The sequence below is a fragment of the Triticum dicoccoides genome, chromosome 5B (assembly GCF_002162155.2).
Source record: "Triticum dicoccoides isolate Atlit2015 ecotype Zavitan chromosome 5B, WEW_v2.0, whole genome shotgun sequence".
Taxonomy (NCBI): domain Eukaryota; kingdom Viridiplantae; phylum Streptophyta; class Magnoliopsida; order Poales; family Poaceae; genus Triticum; species Triticum dicoccoides.
Window position 1 is genome coordinate 69,785,553 of NC_041389.1, and position 8,903 is coordinate 69,794,455.

Consider the following 8,903-nt stretch of genomic DNA (forward strand, 5'->3'; position numbering starts at 1 on the left):
CATAAAATCCAACATCTACAAGAGATGTTATGATGGATTGTCTTGGCTTGCTTTTGGACTAAAGTCTTTTGTAGTTGCCTGGACCTATTTGCTATGTACTAAATATGTATAGCTTGCTTTTGGACTGAAGTCTTTTATTGTTTCGTGAACCAATTGCTATTGACTGAATGTGTATGTATCGATGCAATGATTCTGATATAAACTTGATATATTAGATTGATAAACACAACTATATTATGTTAATTTTTATATATTTGCAATGCTTCAATGAATGTATTACAAGCCGCACTTCCTACCTAGTACACATATAGTTAGCATGCATTATTCCCAAACGCGGCACACACACCACCCATTGCTACATGTTAGTCATGCAGGTTGGAGCGCATGCATGTATTGTCCTTTATTTTTTGACAAAAGGAGTTGTGGAAACAGTAGCACACCTTTTCTGTCACACTTCAGTCCATCGCAAAACACTTTTGATAAAAAATTATAAATCTCTTGCCATGAATTTCGACTTGATCCCCACAGTATTTATCTCCCTGTGATCGCCAAAATTAAAAGATAATCCTTACTTGTGATCCTTCAAAACATCATACACTTGTAGAGGTCGGCTGGAAGCCACAATCCCCAATATAATCTTCACATCAATTTTATCCAATTGGCTCCAAGGATTGATTACATGGAAAATTAGAAACCATTCAATAGTGGGCTACAGAATGGAGATTAGTGTGCATGTATATTCCTGTCTTGGCGTGTTAGAGCATTACTAGTAGAACCCTCAAATCCTTAAATCAGTTTTAAGGGTTGAGAAGTGCCACTTTTTGACACTTTTAAGGGTTGAAAAACAGGGACAAATACTAGAACCCTTAAACCCAACCCTTAAACTGCTTTAAGGATTGGATTTGAGGGTTCTAGTCTTTGCCTCGACCCCAACCTTTAAATCTATCATTTGACATCTCACAATTTATGACAACAAGAACGCAATCAACTTCCAAACAAACTACCAAATGACAATCATTGATGTATGGTTTAATAGTTTACATCACAAAATCATCATCTTCCTCCTCTCATCGGCACCATCACCAAAAAGTTGCACCTCGGCGCCATCTCCTAGACCACAAGCGGGCTCCATCAAGCATCTCCATGGGCACCGGTGGAGTCGTACACACTGCCATCACCACAACTACTCATCGGAGTGTCACCTCGAAAAGTAGAGGACGCAACACGGAACATCGTCTTCCTCTCCGCGATGTCCTCCTTGTAGTCCTTCCACCGTTGCAATTGGTCTTGATCCATGTCCTTCTTGGACATCATCATGTGCTCTTTCTCTTCCACCATGAGTTCTTTCCATACCTTTGCCTCTTTGAGCTTGATCATCCTCTCCTCCAACTCGGCCTTGCGCTTTGCTTCTTCACGCTTTGCTTCAACTTGTGCAAGCTTGACCTCTTTCTTCTTCTCGGTGATAAGAAGCTTCATCTCCAATGTCTTCTTTGTCAATTCCTCTCTTGCCTTCATCATGTGGTCCATCTTCTCCCTTAGGCTTGACTCCTCTTCTTCCATCTTCACCCTTAGCTTGCCCTTCTTGGTTCCCTCGGGCTTGCACAAGTTCCTCTCCTCCTCATCTTCACTATCATCCATCCTTAGCATTGCCGACATCTTGGGTGCAGTCTCTTGATCCCTCAACTTCCACTTGTCAAAGGTTTGAAGAATTGACCAAACATGCTTAAATGGGAATGGCTTGCCCTTGGAAGCGGCCATCTCCTTGTACCTCATGCCGGCAATTGTCTCCTATCAACCACACATAAATCACATAAGAACCCACAATAGCATAGTGCACACACATAATCAAAATAGTGAAGAAATATTTACTCTCATAGTCACTCTCCACGGTTCCACTAGGTGGTGCATCCCTCACTTGGTCCATGGCCGCACTCCAACGAGCACAAGTGGGCTTGATCAACTCCCACCGGCCTTGAAGCGACCGGAAAGTGCGAGAGATGAACCCACTATTCTTCGGCTTGATCCTACAATAGGTGTCCTCGATCCTTTGCCAATACCGTTTACCGGTTTGATCAGTGCCGGTGGTTGCATCCATTCCCACAGCTGCCCAAGCATGAACCAAGAGGATATCTTCCGCCTCGGTGTAGTTTGTCGACCGCGCGTGTGGGCGGGAAGCGGCGGTGAATGCCTCCTCCCCTATCTCGGCCACCTCCTCCTCGTCATCCCCTTCATCCTCCTCATCTTCCTCCTTTTCCTACAAGTCGTCACCAACCCTAAAGGGGTCTAGAGGCGGAGCTCCGAGGTCCACCTCCGCGTTCTGGAGGAGGTCCATGAACAAGGATGGGGTTGACATTTCCTCGAACACCTCGTGCGCGGCGGGAGGAGGTTCGGCGACGGCGGCGGGCGGGGCCACGGGCTTCTTCCGCGGCTTGTTCACGGCCGGGGACGAGCTGGCGACCTTGGAGGCCGCCCCTCGCGGCCCATGAGAGGCCGCCTTCGGCCGACTCTTCTTGGTGGCCGGGGTGGGAGCCGGGGAGGCGGCAAGGGCGGGCGCCGGGGCGGTGACGGTGGCCGGGGCGGGAGCCGAGGCGGTAGGAGGAGGTGTGAGGCCCGCCCGCCGCCGCTTGGCCCCGACGTGGGTCGCCGCCACCACGTCGGCCACGGTCGGGTGGGAGGGGGCGGGGGCGGAGGCGGGCGCCGGGGCGGGCACGGCGGCGGCAGGGCCCTCCATGGCCGGCACGGCAGGAGGCGGCGGGAGGAGGAGGAAGTTTCCTCCCGCGTGAGAGAGGAGGAGGAGTGCGGGTTGGGGGGAGATTTTCCTCTCAACCCCTACTTATACATGTTGCAAACTGGTTTGAGGGTTGGACCTCTAATTTTTTTTACGGGTTTGAGGGTTTAGATGTTGGGGAACGTAGCAATAATTCAAAATTTTCCTACGTGTCACCAAGATCAATCTAGGAGATACTAGCAACGAGAGAGAGGGAGTGCATCTTCATACCCTTGAAGATCGCTAAGCGGAAGCGTTACAAGAACACGGTTGATGGAGTCGTACTCGTGGCGATTCAAACCGCGGAAGATCCGATCTAGCGCCGAACGGACGGCGCCTCTGCGTTCAACACACGTACACCCCGGGGACGTCTCCTCCTTCTTGATCCAGCAAGGGGAGAGGAGAAGTTGAGGGAGAACTCCAGCAGCACGACGGCATGGTGGCGATGGAGCTCGTGGTTCTCCAGCAGGGCTTCGCCAAGCACTATGGAGGAGGAGGAGGTGTAGGAGGAGCGAGGGCTGCGCCAGGGAAGAGGTGCGGCTGCCCTCCCACCCCTCCACTATATATAGGGGCAAGGGGAGAGGGGGAGGCGCCCTAGGGTTTCCCCTAGGGGGCGGCGGCCAGGCAGATTGGATCTCCCTAGGGAAAATCCTAGGGAGACTTGCCCCCAAGCCAAGCAGGTGGAGGCTTGCCTCCCATGCCAGGTGGAGGCGCCCCACCTTCCCAAGTTAACGTGGGAAAGGGTGTGGGGGCGCACCACCCCTTAGTGGGCTGGTTTGCCCCTTCCCCTTTGGCCCATGAGGCCCTCCAACACTTGTCGGGGCTCCTGAAACACCTTTCGTTCATGCTGGCCATAGCCTGGTACCCCCAGAACACTTCCGGACTCCAATACCCTTCGTCCAATATATCAATCTTCACCGCCGGACCATTTCGGAACTCCTTGTGATGTCCGGGATCTCACCCGGGACTCTGAACTACCATCGGTAACCACATACTATTTCCCATAACAACTCTAGCGTCACCGAACCTTAAGTGTGTAGACCCTACGAGTTCGGGAACCATGTAGACATGACCGAGACACCTCTCCAGCCAATAACCAATAGCGGGATCTGGATACCCATATTGGCTCCCACATGTTCCACAATGATCTCATCGATGAACCACGATGTCGGGGATTCGATCAATCTCGTATTCAATTCCCTTTGTCAATCGGTATGTTACTTGCCCGAGATTCGATCGTCGGTATCCTAATACCTCGTTCAATCTCGTTACCGGCAAGTCACTTTACTCGTTTCGTAATGCATGATCCCGTGACTAACTGCTTAGTCACATTGAGCTCATTATGATGATGCATTACCGAGTGGACCCAGAGATACCTCTCCGTCATACGGAGTGACAAATCCCAGTATCGATTTATGCCAACCCAACAGACACTTTCGGAGATACCTGTAGTGCACCTTTATAGTCACCAGTTACATTGTGACGTTTGATACACCTAAAACACTCCTACGGTATCCGGGAGTTGCACAATCTCATGGTCTAAGGAAATGATACTTGACATTAGAAAAGCTCTAGCAAACGAACTACACGATCTTGTGCTATGCTTAGGATTGGGTCTTATCCATCACATCATTCTCCTAATGATGTGATCCCGTTATCAATGACATCCAATGTCCATGGTCAGGAAACCATAACCATCTATTGATCAACGAGCTAGTCAACTAGAGGCTTATTAGGGACATGTTGTGGTCTATGTATTCACACATGTATTACGGTTTCCAGTTAATACAATTATAGCATGAACAATAGACAATTATCATGAACAAGGAAATACAATAATAACCATTTTATTATTGCCTCTAGGGCATATTTCCAACATTAGAGGTTCTAGTCTACGGCGTTTTTTCGACGAAAACTGTAAAAAAAGCGGTTATTTTTAGTGGTTTGAGGGTTTGAGGGCTCTACTAGACTTGCTCGACGTGGTGGCCAGGATGTGCTGACTGCTCAGCAGCCTCTATCTATCCGCCTACGAACCATGAATGCAGCACACTGCACACGGGAACGCAAAGGAGAAAGCATGTGTTTACCTTGAGTGCTTGGACATCAAGACTGGGCAGAGTCGAGAAGATTTTACTTGGCCGGCGGGCCAATGGTATGCGTGCCAGATCAGATCACTGTACAATAATTGTGATACCAAGAGGCACCGGGAGGCATAAGAAGAGGACTTCGGCGTCAATCACCTGAAGAACATCCAGACCGTGACCAACTTCGCAATTTGTGTCCTTGCTCAATTGGTGGAAAGGATTCGTCACATGTGGAAAGGATTAATTCATCCTTGAAGGCCAGATCAACATTCAATTTACTGGAAGGAGGGGGGTGGGGACCTTGAAGATAGGCGTCGGCCAAGCAACGACAAACAGATCCCAGGAGGCGCCTCGCCTCGATGCGCGTGGCAGGTTCCTGGAGGCGCGGAAGCACTCCTCCTGCCCTGGCGGCGGGGTTACCGGCGAACGGCGACGGACGAAGCCCAGGAGGCCCTCGCCTCGGCGCGTGTTGCGGGTTCCTGTAGGCGATCGAGAACGACCGTGGCGGCGTCGTACACCTCGGCGCGCGTGGCGGGTTCCTAGAGGCGATCGAGAATGGCCGTGGCGGCGCCGTACGCCTCGTCGCCGACGGCAAGCTTGGAGGGGAGAGAGGGGCAAGGCAGCAGAGGTAGTTGAGGAGCGGCGCGGCGGCGACGGCACAAGGAACCATAATCCTGTGCGGGTGAGGATCAGCGCTCGCTCTGTGCGAAGCGTTATGTTTCGCGGGAGGAGATTGAAAAATAAACCGGTGTGGGTAAAAAATCAGGAGACGAAAATAAACTGGCTGTAAAGAGACCATTTGAAAAAAACGGACGAAAGTGGGGGATGCAATTTTATCAACTGCTCCATTAGGAGTAGAAACTATTGCGTATGAATAGTTGTAATTTCATATATCTTTTCGTAAATAGGACATTTACGACAAATCACATGCTCGCATAGGAGGCCCGGCGACCATGGGTGTACGTGCACAACGAGCCGAAGATCCGTAGGCTGTTGTCTGCTTGTCTTGGAGGTGTGACCGCAAATAAGTTTTCAAGGGCATCTCCGACGCTGACCTAAACTAGGCACCGCATCTCATTAATGTAGGAGTCGGTCATCCAACTGTAGTCACAAATATTTCAAACCGAATTCCAATAAACCGGACGAATTACATGCAAACCAGGCGATTTTCGTCTAAACTGGAGAACCTTCATTACATGTTTGACGTTTTTCAATATAGAAAGCAATCGAGCGAACAGGGCATTGAACGGGCGTGTTAGATATCTGTCATGTCCCGTCCAGTAAACATCTCCCCGACATTGAACAAGCGCGGATACCGGGGATGCGGTGCAGCCGACGTCAGTGAGAGGTCACGTTCGCTCTGGGCCGGCATGAATGTGGGCAGCTGGCTTTAGGCGGGAAAGGACGCGAGCGAGGGAGAGGGTTGGATGGGCTAGACATCGGACCGCTGAGCGGATCGATACAGGACCACGTTCAGTGGCAAAGCACGTCTGAACCACGCGATCTAGATGGTTGCGGGCGGTTTAAGGGTCCGTGTTAGAGATGCCCTCACGGTTCCCACGGGCATATGGGATATGCTTGTATTCATATGCCTTCACGGTTCCATAGGCACATGTTATATGTTTGTATTCTCGGTCCATGCTCCGTACATGTTTGCATGGAAACTTAAGGTGCCTAGCAAAGCAAAACACTTCCGCATGGAAAGTGCTTCATGGAGTTCTACCATGTTATGGCGTTCTTGTTGGCCGACATATTCCCATATCGCCACAGTGTTCTCGATGCTCAATCGATGCAAAATATGTGCAACACACACTCTTTAGTTGTTGTAAGGTAAAGGAAGTTTGGAAATGCTTAGGCCTCTTGGACGTTGTGAAGAAAGTAATGGCAGAAGATATATCTGGCACCATTACCTTGAAGATACAACTCAAACTTACAGAGAGAGTCGATGGTCTCCCGGTGGCGGAACTGGCAACTATTGCAGTGTTATTTCTATGGTGGCAGCGACACCAGCTTGTGAAAGGAGTGGACATCCAAGGCCCGGATAAAACGGCGATGTCAATTAAAGTCCTTGCAACAAATTATATCCGATCTTTGATGCCCAAGTTGCCAGCGAGGACCAGTAATCATATGTGAAAAAAAACTCATGGTATGGTGAAGGTGAATGTCGACACATCTTTTCATACAGGAACATTATCCGGAGCCAGTGCTGCAGTTCTACGTGATGACCGTGGCGTTTTCATCGTTGCGGCATCCTGGTTTTTTCCATATGTCCATGATGTTGATGCTGTTGAACTATTAGCAATCAGAAATTGTATGTTCCTCATGGCAAGTATGCTCTTCAATAAAATGCCAAAATTAAGGGGGGGGGGGGCACTGGCCCCCTCGGTTCACACTAAAGCTTCGCCAGTGCATGCAGCACATGAATAAGACACATTCATTCTCTCTCCTTTTCACCCAACAAGTAAATATATTTTAAACCGTAAATTCATGTTTAAAACATTGTGTATATTTGAACTCCTAGCGCCAAGACATTTAAAATAATACAAATCTTGAATACATTTCAAACATGTTTAAATGTCAACGTTTCAATCAACTTTTTTCACTCAAACTATTTCAATGTGTGAAACTGCTTAGAAAAAGCAAATCCATGAAATCAGTTTTTTGAAATTAATCAATTTTTAACCGATTGAAATAAGTGTTTTGAAAAGTGTAAAACCAACATTTTTAAATGAGTGGAATAAATCTTTAAAACGAGTGAAACTAGTTTTTTGAAAGGAGTAAATTATTTGTTTGAATGAGTGAAAGAGGTTTTTTGAAACAAGTGAAAGCACAATTTTAAAATAAGTGAAATTGATTTATTTGTATTGAGTGAAATCAATGTTTTGAAGTAAGTGAAATCAGCGAAATATGTTTTTTTTAAATGAGTAAACCTTTAAAAAAGTGTGAAATCATTTTTGAAATGAGTGAAATTATCTTTGTGAATTGAGTGAAATAAATGTTTTGAAAATAGTGAAACCAACATTTTAAAATGAGTGAAATCATTTTTTTTGTCTTGAGTGAAATCATTGTTTTGAAACAAGTGAAGTATGATTTTTGGGTTTTGATCAAACCTAAACAAGTGTGAGTTACGATAAACCGGGATTTTAAATTGTTTTGGAACAGAGGAAGTACATATGTATATGGGAGAGTATCAAGTGATACCATACCTTGAATGCTCCCATGATACCAACTTTGAGAAAACAATTTTAGACGTTTCAAAAAATTCTGATTTATTTTGTGAATGTTCACAATGTAGGTGACTACAACTCTTAAAAAATCAGGTCCAAATTCAAAATACACATCGAGAAACAATAATGACAAATCTAGCACTAGCATGAATAGTGTCACAAAAAAGGGCAAAAGCAAAATGTACACTTTTCACATCTAGATTTGTCTTTTTTTCTTCTCAATTTTCATTTCGAATTTGAACCTGAATTTTTAGGGGTGCAGACACGTTCCTTTGTGAACATTCATAAATTTTTTTCAGATTTTTTTGAAATATAGAGCATTTAGGATGCGGTATCACTGGATTTAAGGTGTGGTACCATGATTTTTTTTTTCAAATGGTATCATTGGAGCATTTAAGGTGTGGTATCACTGGATATTCACCCATCTGTATATATCAGTCTGTATTTTTTTCTGAGACAGATTTTTTTTTGAGACAATTCTGAGACAGATGTATCAGTCTGTAACATGGACTATTTTGGAGTGCTTATATGAATACGGCCCGGCCCACGTGACAGCACGATGGTTCAGCCCACAAGGCTGCCGCCACGCTTGCGTAAATGCGGTCGAGCCCAGTGGCACAAACCCAAGGCCCAAAACTTGAAGCGGGTTTCCGACCCAACAAAGTGTGCAAAACCCGTCAACCCGCAAAAGCAGCCCTCTTTGCCCTGCGGCCGCGGCTTGTCCCCAAACCCCAAAACCCTACCTCCCCTCTCCCCGCCGTCTCGCCGCCCTCCTCCTCCTCTCGCGTCCCGCCCCCATTTCCCCGCCCGCCCCGGAACCCTAGC

At 47.3% G+C, this 8,903-nt stretch overlaps 1 pseudogene; it reads left to right on the forward strand.

Moving 5' to 3' along the window:
- LOC119309097 overlaps positions 1 to 220 on the forward strand; it is a 4,675-nt pseudogene extending 4,455 nt beyond the window's left edge.
- The last annotated feature ends 8,683 nt before the right edge of the window (positions 221 to 8,903 follow it).